This window comes from Phalacrocorax aristotelis, chromosome 4 (genome assembly GCF_949628215.1).
Source record: "Phalacrocorax aristotelis chromosome 4, bGulAri2.1, whole genome shotgun sequence".
NCBI lineage: Eukaryota > Metazoa > Chordata > Aves > Suliformes > Phalacrocoracidae > Phalacrocorax > Phalacrocorax aristotelis.
The window spans coordinates 61,890,828-61,905,564 of NC_134279.1; the positions used below are offsets into that span (position 1 = coordinate 61,890,828).

At 37.1% G+C, this 14,737-nt stretch overlaps 1 long non-coding RNA gene across 1 annotated transcript in view; it reads left to right on the forward strand.

Moving 5' to 3' along the window:
• The window catches only part of LOC142056952 (uncharacterized), a 48,476-nt gene extending 34,217 nt beyond the window's left edge, over nt 1-14,259 (forward strand). The window contains exons 2-3 of the long non-coding RNA XR_012660491.1: nt 13,141-13,288; nt 14,207-14,259. This is a non-coding gene — a long non-coding RNA (uncharacterized LOC142056952). The remainder of the gene's footprint in view (nt 1-13,140; nt 13,289-14,206) is intronic.
• The last annotated feature ends 478 nt before the right edge of the window (nt 14,260-14,737 follow it).

A 14,737-nucleotide genomic window follows, 5' to 3' on the forward strand; every position in this document is an offset into this window, starting at 1 on the left:
AGGGGGTTATCTCGAGCCTAAGAAGAAAAAAAATCTTAATTTTTTCCAGTCTTTTTTTTTTTTTTTTTTTTTTACAATTTTGAGAGATTAAAACTGTGGTGGCCCCTTTCTAAATATTCAAGTTCCTACCATTGCTTCATTGAAAACTATTTTGTTCTATAGAAAAGGCTTATGTGACTCATCTCTTGTCCACATTGTTGCCTGACAAACTCTGATCTCTTTAAAGGAAATTGGCCGTTTCCATGTCTGTTCCTTATTCTGCCTCTTTGGAAAATAAAAGTAGAAATATAAAATTGTATGTTTTGTGTAGGGATTGAAATATATGAACTGGAATCTGAATCAGTTATAATACTTGTATCAAAAGGACAATTCACTCCAAGAAGATAGGTTGGGGATTGAAGCCTGCTCTTATTGCAACAGTGCCTAAATGAACAGTTTCAAACTTCTGCCAGCCTTACTTACTGTGCTACCAACAAAGACTACTGAGGAGCTCAGCAATGTATTTAGGTAATTTGGGCTCCTAGACACAGAAAAAGTGATTATTTTCACAGAATCACAGAATCACAGAACGGTAGGGGTTGGAAGGGACCTCTGGAGATCATCTTGTCCAACCCCCCTGCTTGAGCAGGCACACCCAGAGCAGGGGGCACAGGAACGTGTCCAGGCAGGGTTTTGAATGTCTCCAGAGAAGGGACTCCACACCTTCCCTGGGCAGCCTGTGCCACTGCTCTGTCACCCTCACAGGAAAGAAGTTTTTTCTCATGTTGAGGTGGAACTTCCTCTGTTCCAGCTTGTGCCCATTGCCCCTGGTCCTGTTATTGGGCACTATTGAAAAGAGTCCGGTCCCATCGTCCTGACACTCACCCTTCAGATATTTATAGGTATTGATGAAATCCCCCCTCAATCTTCTCTTCTTCAGGCTGAACAAACCCACGTCTCTCAGCTTATATTTGTCTGTGCCTGTCCCCTTTCAATACTGCTTGTGTTCATTTGTGGGATAGGATGTTCTCTTCTACACCCAGTGGAGTGTAGAAAATTCAGTCAGCAAACTTCTCCTGATCCCTGGAGCTCATGGCACACAGGAGTAGTAATCTGCATATCCCATTCCTAGTAAAATTCATTTAAGTGAAGAATAGTCAATAGCTTGTGAGATCATGACTTTTGTATAATACTTTGTCAACAGCAGCTTGAATGGGACTGTAATACATCTTCACACCTAATTTGTATCTCTTCCTTTCCCTTTTTCTGGATAATCTGCATCACAGTGTAAAAATATTGTTTCTTTGAGACATAGGGCATTGCAGTTCCTAGTGAATATACAGCTAATAGGTGTTGTAGGCTACTGCCTTAGAGCACGATAGTGCTGATTAGAAATATTCTGCCTCTGAGATGATGAAGGACTCCCACATTCCACTGACTTTCAAACCCAGCAAGAACATTGGGCCAGGAGCTATGGTGTGTTTCATATTTACCTCTGATTTGTCCCCATTTAATAACACTGTCATTCCATGTAGGGGGCACCTCTTTTAGGATTTCTGAACTATTACCATAAAGATTGCAGAAAATCCTAGGAAGGATTTGTGAAAAAAAATGGTTATGGAAACCACATGAAAATTGGGTATGGATAAATGAATTATTAAAAGTTTCAGTTATTAAAACTAAAGTGGAAATGAAGTACAATCAGGAATTATTTAGTATTGGGAAGACAGGAGGAAGTGTCGTTAGGATAAAGCTGGCCACTTTAATTTGTCACAGCGAAACAGTACTTATGAAAGGGGCAGTTATGCCTTCCCCACTCTCCATGTTTTGCCTGTGGCCCTCTTTCGTCAACACTAATGTTCTTGTGGCTGTGCAGTGAGATGGATAAAGGAACTGATGTAGCTAAAAAATAATCTTTTGTCATTGTGTTGGTGTAACAATCAAAATGTAAACACCAGCTCATGGAAATCTAATGAAGTGCACTTAAAAAAATGTTTCTGTTCAGCAATGGGTAGACCTCAGTTGCAGCCCTTCAATCAGTAAGGAATGCAGCAGCTCAAAACTAACAGTAGAAAATGAATATAGTTCAGAGAAGAGAAACAAACATGATGAAAGGTTTGGATAATTGAACCTGGAAAGAATGGCTAAAACAGAGCTGTTTTTGTTTGACCTGAAGAAAAGAACGTTAGGGAGAGACTTAATAACTATCTACGCAAATGTAAAGGGACATAATAAAGGTGAAGGGATCAATTATTTTCAATAGCCAACAAGTACAGAATGAGCAGTAATGGTTCTTAAGCAGCAGGAACAAAAAATAGTAATAGCGTTTTATAACCTTTGATGTGTTCAAAGTGCAGGGCAACATTAATTTTCACAATATTGCTCTGTGTGAAGTGAATATTATCAATGCCTTTTAAAGATGAAGATGCTGAGGTAAAAATGTTTGCTGACTTTCCCTAGGTCAATTCATGAAAAGCCTAGACATATCTAAAAAGGTCTGTATTTGGTTTCATGACTGATGTATCAGTAGGTGCTCAAGACTGAATCCAAAAAGGGACTGACCATTCCTGAATGTTGGGTCGAACATCTAGGCTCTGTGTATACTGAAACGAAAAAACAAGCACTTCACAGTGGATTCCACAGAAAAGAAAACAAAAAGCCCACTCTCCAGAAAAAAAGGCTGCCTAGAGTTATATTCCACAGAAACAATATTAAAAACAAGGACTTTCTTGAATTTCATCTCTCTTAGGGACTCAGTCTCTTTACAAGGGCTGCTCAGAGATGCTATTTCAGGTTGACAGCAAAGAGTCTTTCCCTAAAGGTGAATTCTTTGGAATTTGAGCCTTAAGGACTTAAGTCCTTCCATTTGAATTCATTCTTCAAAGAATGCACAACTCTTCAGAAAAAACAATAAGTTTGTTTTTTTTTTTTGTGAAGACTTACATTCAGAAAAAAATTAGGAACATGCATTTTATAGGGCATCCATGCCCATATTTAATGATATGTTCATATTTGGACTGAACATTTGTCTCAAATGTGGTAAAAATCTTGTTATTGCCTTCAGAGGTGCTAGGTGTTAATTTTCATGTTTTATATTGTTGTCTTAATCAGTCTGAATAATGTTACTAAAGCCATTTTGTAGGGAATTTGTGTAGGGTCCACAGAAGTGTGTTAGGTGTTTTACAGTCATGCAAGAAGGTAAGCTATTACTTTGAAGTGCTTTCAGTTTAATTAGACAATTTGCATAAGGAAGGGAAAGGGGAAAAAAGGATGGGAGAGAATTATTTTCCTTCTTCCTTCTTTTTTAATATTTGACTCTCACTTGTTTGCTTTCACTTAGATGCCTTAGAATGATACAATTTGCAGGGTTTTTTTCTTCAGTTGATAGCAAAATAACAGTATATTCTGACCCCATCTCACTGCACAGTTTTGGGAGTCTTAAAGTCCATTAAAGTAACTTTATCTTCAGCTGATTATCATTCTCTCTACATTATTATTTCCCCAACCTATGCTCCTTAGTCTCAGCATGCTTCAATTTAAAGTTGCTCTCATTATATCTGTCAGTATGCCTTGTCAGGAGCTGTGCTGTCAGGCCACCTGATTAGGATTTTTTGTAGATTAGACCAAAAAGAGCTTCCATTTTTAACCCACTTGATAAAGAAATTGAGATTTTTCTCACATGTGCATCCCCTGGATGGAGTGCCAGTGCATTAAGTGAGAATTAGGATATTGTGGAAAAAAGACTAGCCTAATTTCCCCATCTCTTTTAATCTCTGTAAATTCTCTTAGTACTCGTCACCATAGTATCCATCCTTGTGCCAAGAAACTGCTTGAATCCTTGCAACACATAATTCCTAAGACCTTTAAGCAACGGCTTAAAGAGAACTGCAGACAACTGCATTTGCCCAGGTTATCAGTTCTAATTCCATTAAAAAGTGAAAAGGATGTAGCCTTTTAAATTCTTAATGAACGATTGGAAGTTAAGTTTATTAGGAGAAAGATAAGAGTTTTTTATTACATAAATACACCTCTAATTTGAACTTTCTGAATCTTCTTATTTCATGGAGGGTACTCGGAAACTTAACGTAGACACATTAATATACCTGATATTCGCATATTATGACATAATTTATTTTGTTAACTATTTGGCACTGAAGCATTAGTCCTGTAGGTTTAGCCAGGGTGATTTGAGTATTTAGTGTGAATTCTGGAGAACCTGCTGTGGAAAGACATTTTGTTTATGACCCATAAAAATATGGTAAGTGGTTAAAATTCTGGCCAGTTAAATATTTACAAAGATATGCTTAGGAAATTTTTGGTTGTATGGCTTTAATTCCACAATATGGGAAGTCTCAGCCAAAGACCATCTGCTGTAGCAGATAACAATGTACTGATGCTGTCAAGTCTCATGAGCAAAACAGGATTGCTACCCTGTAGCACACTAGAGAAAAGCAGATGTAGTGAATCTGTGGCGTTTACAACCACTTGCCTGCTGAAAAGAATTGAACCCTCCAATGTCAAGTCACCAGACCACTCCATTGTCATTACATCATCTAGCTATCATCCTCTTTTCATTCAAGAAACCTGTTATAAGCAAGCTAAGTAGAGACTACTAATGCTTATTAAAAATACTTCTTCCTGAACCCCTCTTCTGGTCTCCTCTTCCCAGTTGTACACTTGTTTATAGAGTGCTCATTAATCAATTCAAATTATTTTCAAGCTGCAAGTCCAAGCTTCATTAATATTATCAACAAATTCTTACTTACAGAAAGGATGGCTCCTACTCACCCTGGCAAAGCATATTCTTATCTCTTTTGTACTGTGATAAACATCTGGAAGGGTTTGGCCACAGCAGTACTACCAGTAATTCTTTATAATTTAAAACCCTAATGGAGAATGATTTGTAAAGCTTGTCTTCTTAGTTTTCTCCAGTGAGGTAGGATTATTGGACTGTAGCAGTTTTGCTTCTGTATTGTAGTAGATTCAGCTTCCAAACTCTTTCAGTCAAAAAAGTTGATAGCCTTCTGTCATGGTGAAAAAGAATGCTTTTTCAGAAAAATTAATTCTGGGAAGCATTATCTTTATATATCTACTCTAATAAGTGTGAAAATTCCACATGTCCAAACATATAAACTGTGAATTTTATTAACAATATTTAAAGAATCAGTATTTATTGAGAAGGAAAAAATCAACTGAAGTATAAAGGAACCACTTTGTGAGAAAAACAGCAGTATTTTCCTTCTCTTGGAAATTTCCCTTCATATTTTACTTACTTGGCTTTGTTTTGGAATTAAGTTCTGTGGTCCTAAAAGGTTAGTTACTTAGCAACTAATGGAATAAATTTAATACTGAAAGGCTGCAGCAGAACTGATGCTACCAACAGACCATTTTGTATTTCACCAGTTTAGAGTACTTTCCTTTTCCACTCCCCTTAGAAATGCCAAAAATTATCATAAGGGAAAGTTAAGAGATCATATATTGAGATGTTCTTCACTAGCTTCTCTAGCTCTTCATTTAGATTTGTTAAACTGAACTGTGGAAAGTAAAAGGCTTTCATTAAGAAATAATTTTTCAGAGGGCTGAGCTCACCGAAAGAACCATATATAATGTGTTTAATCCTATCTGCCTTTTCAGTGTTTTCTGTTGGTTATAATCCATTATGGTGAGTCATTTGTGATGACTTGGACTATCTCAGTGCTTCAGAAATTCATTTTCTAATAGCACCAGTCTTATAAAGGTGCCAGCCTATTTATGAGTTGCTGTGAAGGTTGTGATGTCTAGAATTCTGAAATCTAAAAATGTTAAATTCTCTTTAGACCCAGTAGAATGTATAATACTGGGAAAAACCACTAGGATTTTCTCCTGAGGAAGTCTGACTAGCATGTATGCATTGGAATTCAATTTTCTGGAAAATCTTTGGTAAATTTAATTTCTGTCACATAATAAGCAGCCAAATGTTCACATAAAACAGATCTGTAGTGCTTTTAAATAAAATACATGATTTTACAGGAAAAGGTCTCTTTTGCTCTTCTTTTCTCTTGTGTACTTCAATTAGTGTAATGTTACTGGTTTTAGATTAACAATAATGATATATGTGGCAGGAAAAGTACAGCTAGCAATGGGGAAAAATTAAATACAGACTCATTGAAAAGAGTTGGCTGATGTTACTGTGAGGCTGCTGTCTATATATGAAAAATCATGGTGGTGGGGGAAGAGAGGGTTCCTGGCAACTGGAAAAGTTTTATGGACATCTTTAAGACAACAACAAAGACGTGAAAACTGTAGACATATCTGCATAACCTGGAAATATCATGGAGAATTTCCTCTTGAAAAACACTTCCAAGCATGTTAAATAAAAGAAGGTAACCAGGAATAGTTGACATAGTTGATAAGGCAAAACACAGTAACTAACCTGATTGCTTTCAACAGTGCATTCGGTGGCAATGCATGGAATGGGAGAGCAATGAATAAAATACACCTTGTAGTAGGATTTTTGACATTTTCTCTTGCAGCACACTTACTTATTTGAAAGTAGAGGAATTAGAGGCTGAACCAGTGGATGTGTAGAGGTTTGGATGGACCAAAAGGGTATAAGGATAAGTAATTAATGCCTGATATCCATTTGGTGGCTGGTAATGAGTATCTCTGTGTTGATACTCTGTTAATATTATTCTGTATCTTCACCAACAACCTTGATGACAGGTCAAAATACATCTTCAGCAAACTTACGGGTGATACTAAAATGGGAACAGCTAACACACCAAGCCCTAGAGCTTCAATCCAAAAGGACCTTGACAAACTTGAAGTCAGATCTATAGAAAATCCTGCAGGGAGAGACTGAGAGAACTGGGCTTGTTTAGTACATTGAAGGGAAGACTGAGCTGCAATCTAAATGGCAGGGAGTTAAAGATATGATGGAGTTAAAGTGGAAGATGGTATAACAAAAGGCAGCAGCTTGAAATTGTTGCATGGAGTTCAGACTGGACATTAGAAAAAACATTTCCACTGGGAAGGCAGTATGACACTAGAACAGGTAACCCAAAAAACAGGTAACCCAAAAAGTTTGTTGAATCTGCTTTCTTGGAATAGCTTCACAGACCAGCTCAGAAATCAAGCTTCTGAAAGAAATGAACAGCAACTAAAAGAACCAAAATTTTGGTATCACTGGTAGAGCAAAATATTAGTAGAAGAAAAAGCATAAGTAAAAAGGAGTGGAACTGTGTGAGAAAAGAAAGGTATATCCTAAGAAACCCAGCTTGATGCAGCTGCATGTGTTTGGGGAAATGCAGAGAAAAGATGAGGGAGTGATATCAAAATGATGAACAAAATGATCTTAGTGATTGTGTGAACTAGGGTGAGCTTAGCATGTCACAGGCTGTGTAAGAGTTGAAAATAGCTCACACATGCAGGACAAATAAAGGAAAGCAAACAGAAGGCAATCACAACCCTAGACATATGACAGGGATTATGGTGTTATCATCATAACTGGTAAATGAAGAAAACAGAAGCTTCTGGAGAGAAGGAAATGGCAGGTTCACTTCTGACATAGGAAAACTTAGCCTTTTAGTGGGCTACAGCTGATTGAAAATGAAGGAAAAAGAATCACAGACCTTTTTAAAAAGAAAAAAGAACATTTTTATGGTTTATATTTTGAAGTTTCTGTTCAGATTGAAAACAAAAATAATTGTTTTAACTATGACATAACCTTAAATTCTTTGTCCTGCCAACAGGTGTGTAGTACTGCCAGGTATACAGTATAATTATAATCACCTATCGACTTTCTTCTTCTTTACATTAACTTCAAAGACACAGAAGAAATTGAGGTTAAGGATGGCCACTTCACATTACATATCGTGACTGCATGTGTATACAGAATCTTCTAATCTGATTAAGTAGACAGATAAAAAAATACTTCTTACGGTCATTGTGCAATTCTAATGGTAGTAGTTTTACAGAAAAAAATACAACTGCTTTGCAGTTTAGAGCTGGTTTTCACTTCCTTATTAATATCTCTATTAATATTTGTGCATCTTACCCCATGCATTTTTTAATAAGTAAGCTGGTGTTGGAAAATAAGAACAGCATGGTTAATTATTTATTTTTGGTACTTTCGTTCATTTATTTTTTGCATACCTAATGTAGCACAAACAACCTAGGCAATCCAAGTTCTATACCTCAGAGAGGGCAATCTCTATTCTGTTGTTTGTGTCCAGCAGAAAATCTCTTAGAATCTGTACATTTAATTTCTGTGTTTGCAAACACGGAGCTGCTTCTGAGCAGCTTCTATTCCTGTCTTAGGATTATGAATAATTTACAATGTAGGACAGGAGAGTTGCACACTTTTAAGAAGGAGCTTGATAAATTCATAAAGGCATTACTATGTAATTTATGATAGTAGGGAAAATAAACCTGATGACCTGCCAGGTCCTTAGTGGTCTTACACTACTAACAACTTCAAGAAACTTATGTAGTTTTGATGAAAACTACAAAACCTACAAAGTCTGATATAAACTTTAAATGTAAAGATAGCATAATAGAGGCCCTTTGTTTACAAGAGCTGTTTCTGTTGCGCTTTGCCTTGATTACTGGAGGTGTTCCGTTCTGAGAGATCCTTTCATTGTCATTGTGTGAACCCATTTAGACAGGGGTAGAGAACAGATAGAGACACGCATCTGTTATGGAGGACCTTGGAGGGTTATTGTGGTTTTTGCAGGTGTCATAATGAACACAAAGTGGTCAGAAGGTAGCAAACAGTTTGGGACTGTTTCATCAACCAAGGAAACTGGTTTCTTTGTGGTGTTCTGGAGTGAATATATTTTGAATATTGCATTTCTTATTAGACGCTATATCCCAAAAAAGATATTGACAAACTGAACGAAGTTCAGAGGACAGAAAAAAAAATTATCAAGGAGACGGAGTGATTGATTTCTGAGGAAAGATAAAAAGAAGAAAGCAAGTATAACTTGACTCAGCAATGTTAAAGGGCAGGGAGAGTTTACAGGCTACAAATAGCCAATGGATTTAAATATTAAGTCAGAGAGAAATAATTTAGTGCAGGACAAGATGATGTAGCTAGAATATTGGCATGAAATTAAGGAAAAGAAAATGTAAACTGAATGCCAAAGCAACCATTGCAGAATAGATTTGTTGACCTTCTTTCTGATTGGGTTGGAATTACAATGCAATAACAGTTGTGACACTAATTTTGTTGATCTTTGACCAGTCGTAGTAAAACTATCATAGAGTTACATTGCAACACTGAGTCAGAAACTAACATTCTTCTGTTTTGTAATTAAAAAAATTATCTTGGGCTGTGTTAGAAGAAGTGTTGCCAGCAGTCAAAGGAAGTGATCCTTCCCTTCTACACTTTTTCAGTTAGTTCCTTTGTTTTCCTTAGTAAAAAGAAAACCTCTGCATAATGATTTCCCTATGACATTCTTTAATTTACCAACTTTAAATATTAATTTATATCAATTTCCTGAGTGCATTCTAATTTTTATTCATTAATTAGAATATCTACTGGATAATGAAATGATCTTCATTTACGTCAAACTTACACAATCGCTTATGGTATTACTTGAGCAATATTACTCAAATAACTTCAGTTGGGTGTTGTGGGTTAAACTCAGTAGGCTGCTCAGCCTCACACAGCTACTCGCTCGCTCCCCTACAGCAGGATGGAGGAGAGAATTGAAAAGGTAAAAATGAGAAAACTCATGGGTTGAGATAAAGACAGATTAATAAGTAAGGCAAAAGCTGTGCATGCAAGCCAAGCAAAATGAGGAATTCATTCAATACGTCCTGTAGACAGGTGGATATTTGGGCATTTCCAGGAAAGCAAGGCTTCATCATGTGTAGTTTTCACCTGGGAATACAAACATTGTAAATGTAAAGGTCGTCTTTTATTGCTGAGTATGATGCGATATGGTATGGAATATCCCTTTGTTCAGTTGGGGTCAGCTGTCCCAGCTGTGCCCCCTCCCAAATTCTTGTGCACCCCCAGCCTGCTCGCTGGTGGGTGGGGTGAGAAGCAGAAAAGGCCTTGATGGTGTGGAAACACTCTTCAGCAATAGCGAAAACATTGGTGTGTTATCAATACTGTTTTGATCACAGCTCCAAACCAGAGCACCAAACAGGCTACTATGAAGAGAATTAACTCTACCCAGACAAAATCAACGTAGTTGTGTCAACATTCTTGTCCCAGAAAGAGTCAGAAGAACAGGCAGTTCTTTTGTGCACTATCTTAGCAGTTATAGCATTATCAAGAATGTGAAAGACTTGACATTGATTTGTATTTCTGTCTGAATAAAGACCTCTCAGAGGAGTGTTCAAATTGCCAGTTTGTTCTGTACTGGATATGTTGATGAGGATCTAAGGTGTTCTTGTTAATGCTTTCAGAGGCTAGAGAAAAAGCAAAGGTAAGTAGGGATGAATAAAGCTGTTCCTCAAGAGAATAGAAACTTCAGAATTAGCATGTTTGCAAGTGAAAGCTATTTTGTTAAAACCATTAAAATAACTGGACCATGAACTAGAATCATCCAGAGTTATCCTTGCTTCAATGAGGACCCCAATAACTAGGGTGAAGAATTGTACTTGCATCATTTTCTTTTCTACACTAAGAAAACTATCCTTTTACCATGAAACACTGCAAATAGGTGAACCTGAACTTTGTATTTCCTGGTGGGACCCTAAATTCTTCACTCTCCTCTGCAGATTTTTTTTTAGCTTTGTAGTTTCCATGCCTTTCTTGGAGTTGTCACTGATCTTCCTAGGCAGGAGTGAAAACTGAACGGCTACAACTCCTAGGCAGTTGAGATATACCAGCCTTTCTACTGCACCATAAGAGATATGGAAAACGGACAGGAGAAAGAAGGTGATAGAGAAGGACAAGAGGATCTCACTGGTGGGCATCTTTTCTTCTATTGTCTTTTAATAAGGAGAATGCTCAAGTCTGAGCCTCAAGTATCTTCTACAGTATAGTAGAAGTACTTTCTTAACTTGGTGTTCAGGTCTCTGTGGATTTCATTCTCAGATATTTAACTCCTCCCAGATAAGGGCACTACTTACGTAATTCAAAGCATCAGTTTCTGTTTTATGATAGAGACATTAAAATTTAGATTTCACACACATAGTAATAGCTGAATCATTATGTGATGTTAGCCTGTAAGCATTGACCTTACTTACAAAACATTAAGTAATGACCTCAGAGCTTTTACTTGTTCTGACGTCAGTGTTTGCTTCCAGCTGCAAAATCAAAGACTATTTTTATGCCTGATTTCACTATATGTAAAATGGCCACAATAGACCTGTATGCTCTAAAGCATCATGAGGAAAGGCACAGAAGACAATCATAAAGGGTAACAAGAAGAGCTTTAAAACATGAAGAGAGAGACTAGAAGCTAGATGAATAGCTTATTAGGATGTAAAATCGCAGGTTAATTGTGTCAGGGCCCTGAGAACATGATCAGGCCTTACCGGCCTTGCCCAGCCTCACCGGGGACCTCTCTCCATCCCTGCCTAGGGCCCAGGACCCCATATGAGCCCCCTCGGGTCTTGGGCCCCTGTCCCAGTGACCCCACAGCAGGGCTGGTCTCCAAGCCCCCACAGCCTTGCCCATCCATGGGCCCTGCTGAGCCAAGCCCACCTTCGGGCCCACGTCCTGGCTCAGCCTCAGCCCCAGCCCCTCCCCAACCCCAGGGAGGTGCCGGAGGGCAGGGGCTGGGGCTGCCCCCAGCTGCCCTGCTCGCTGGCTGGGGCGGTGGGACAGGCCCTGGCTGACAGGCCCTGGCTGACAGGCCCTGCCTGCCCAGCCTGGGGATTCCCTGTGGCTGCCCATGCCCAGCCCCAAGGGAACTGCTGGCTCACACTTCTCCAGAATAAAAGTGTAGTCAGAGAACAACTTAAAAGTGGGCAAGAAAGGATTCTACTAAATCATCGGTCATTTGCCTCAGGGAAAAAGAAAATATTCTCAGCTGTTATTCAACTCAGCCCCACAGACATCTTTGTGGTATTTTTAGATACATGACACATTGCACACTATTTTTCTCATACAAACTAAAGTTTTCTATGCTTTCTTCAGAGCAGCATCGTATTTTTTACTAACATGTTTTCTGTAATCTTGTAAGGACTTCTTGGAACGGCATCGCTTAAAAATAATGATGTTTTTATTCATATACCTAAGATATCTGTACATAGCAATAAGATATATATATACACTTACCAATAAGATTATATTGGCATTACATTTACAGTTGCTATGCCATTGTAGAGACAGCCCTTGAAAAAAGTTTCCATTGCATTGATAATTCCAATAAGTTCTGAAATTTGCTATCAAATGCACAGAAACCGATCAGTGTTCTAACGCTTGAATTTAAAATCGCCAAGATTATTAAAAACAAGTAAATTGTGGTTTAACGTTTTATTAGTTCTACTTTTTTCCAGCTCTTTGAGAACTCTTCAATTTATTGCATTGATTCAGTGTCCTTTGAAAGTGCCCTGATTATGTTGCACTTGCTATTCCAAAAGTCATATTTTAAAAAGGTCAAAGTGTTTATCTTTATAACAGAAAAAGTCATAGCTACTTATTGGTCTTGAAGTTGTTTCCTGTTCTGTTCCCCTGATGTTAATTTCAGTGCTTCAGCTTTCTTATTCTCTTTTTCTCTTAAGCCTGAGGTATGTACTTTTGATGTATATAATTCAAGACAAATAAAAATCAAACTGAATAGAAATGAGCCCTTTGATCTTCTAAATACATTGCTAAATTAATCTCTTTTCCTTACCTCTGTTTTTTGAAAAGGACACTGCTGCTTTTGAGTTACTGATGGAAGAATTTACCCTTTTGATGCATACCTCACTGCTCTTCTGGAATTATCATTTTGTTCTGTTTTTCACCAGAAAAGTCAAAGCTTGGCCTTTTAAGTGATGATCATCTTTCCAATGACCATAAAGGAATCACAGATTTCCTTTCATCATTGTTTTAACCTGTTCTCTGTTCTATTCCTGAGCACTTCTTTTGATAGCTCAAGGGAGAAATTCTTATCCCTGCAGAGCATGGTCCCACACACAGCTGATAAATGTTTCAGCCCAACTCCTAGAGGTACAGACGAAGCAGTGACAATAGCAAAACTATATAGCCTCTTAATGTGGTTTTGTGTCTGACAGCATTGAAATTTACTACTTCAGTGAAAGAGCCACTGTTGGAAACCCTTGGTCCCACTTCAGATGTTTGCTGCCCTCACTAGTGCCAAATGCTAAATTGATTGATGTCTGGTCTTGCTCAAACTGACATGGCTGAGATCTTTCTGGTAAGGTGAGAATGCAGAGATAATTTTAAATATATATATATGTATAAAAATTAATTTCAGTTTGTGGTTTATGAAACATAAGGAACAATTTCTGACCATGTGAGAGTTTTGAAAAATTTTTGTGATTAAAGAGAGTTGTCTTGTTGAAAACTTTGTATATAGGCATAATAGAAAAAAAGTTGGCTTTAGCACAAAGAAAGCACTGGTATTATTAATTAGAAAAAATTTAAAAATTCAATTTCTACTAATGAGATAGAAAAAACTTGTGAGATTTATCTATTTTTACAAATTACTAGTCAAGTTACTGGAATCCTGAGAGAATTCGATAAAATATCTATCATCTTATAATTGGTGTAAATGTAAATAAATTTATATATAGCTAATATAATGGGACTCGAAATATGTATTGAAAATATGCAAAAAGTAATAAACTGAAATTATAATTTGTCACAAATAATACTTTTTTATCTGCCAGTCATTTTGTTCTGTCAGGTCAGCATGTTATATATTCTCATATGAAAGGAATAAAAACTTGATAGGAAGATGTTGCTTTTTAAGGATTTTTATTTTAATAATAAATGATGCCAATACTTTCTCTTGTTTTCTTGTCAAGTAAACCTGTCTTTTGTATGATATTTTTGTCTGTATGACAAGAGAGAGTGGTCTATTTTTAAAAAAGAAAAATGATCCCTCTCAGACTTTTTTGTGTATGAAGTCTCTCTGTCTTAGGTATGAAGTTATTAGCTGTGGTGGCTTGGTAGCATTTGACATATTTCTGAAACCAGTATTCAGTCCAATATCCTAAATATTGAGTGGTAGAGGTGACACTTCTAGTTGGAAGTATGTGACAGAGGAATGGACAGACCCTGCGTTGGAAAGTCAAGTGCAGACTTTTATTCATTTTTTTTTGTATTCTTTTTCAGCATACAAAGCTTTTTCATTATTGCTTTCTCTGTCCCATGATGGATTAAAATAACACATAATTCAAAAGGTAATGAACTCTTCACTGTGTACAAACAAAAATGTATCAGTCAGCTGGGCATGAAAGAAGTTAATCTCTTTTTAAAAGAAAGTTTGTAACATATTTTGAAGTACCATTGCATTGCATTCTCTACATCTTTCACAAGAGGTGAGTTCACATTATGGCCATCTAACAGTTTACTCTTCAAGCCAAGACTGAAAATAATTTTGCTACTTTCGCCATAGCCTTTCTTTTCATCTACTGTCCAAGTAGACAGTTACAACATTTTTTTTAAAAGCTCATAAATGTATATATTACTAGTAATTTCTCTCCCAGTTATTTGGCCATACTTTGAATAGAAGCCAATCTGATAATTTTACCTGTGAGGACTCCTGCAGAAGCGGGACAAAGACTGTCTTGTGGATGCTGACAAACCTTGGGCCTATGCTCAGTCCCATGTTGCTTAGCATTTCTTGGACTTGAAGACTTCTCA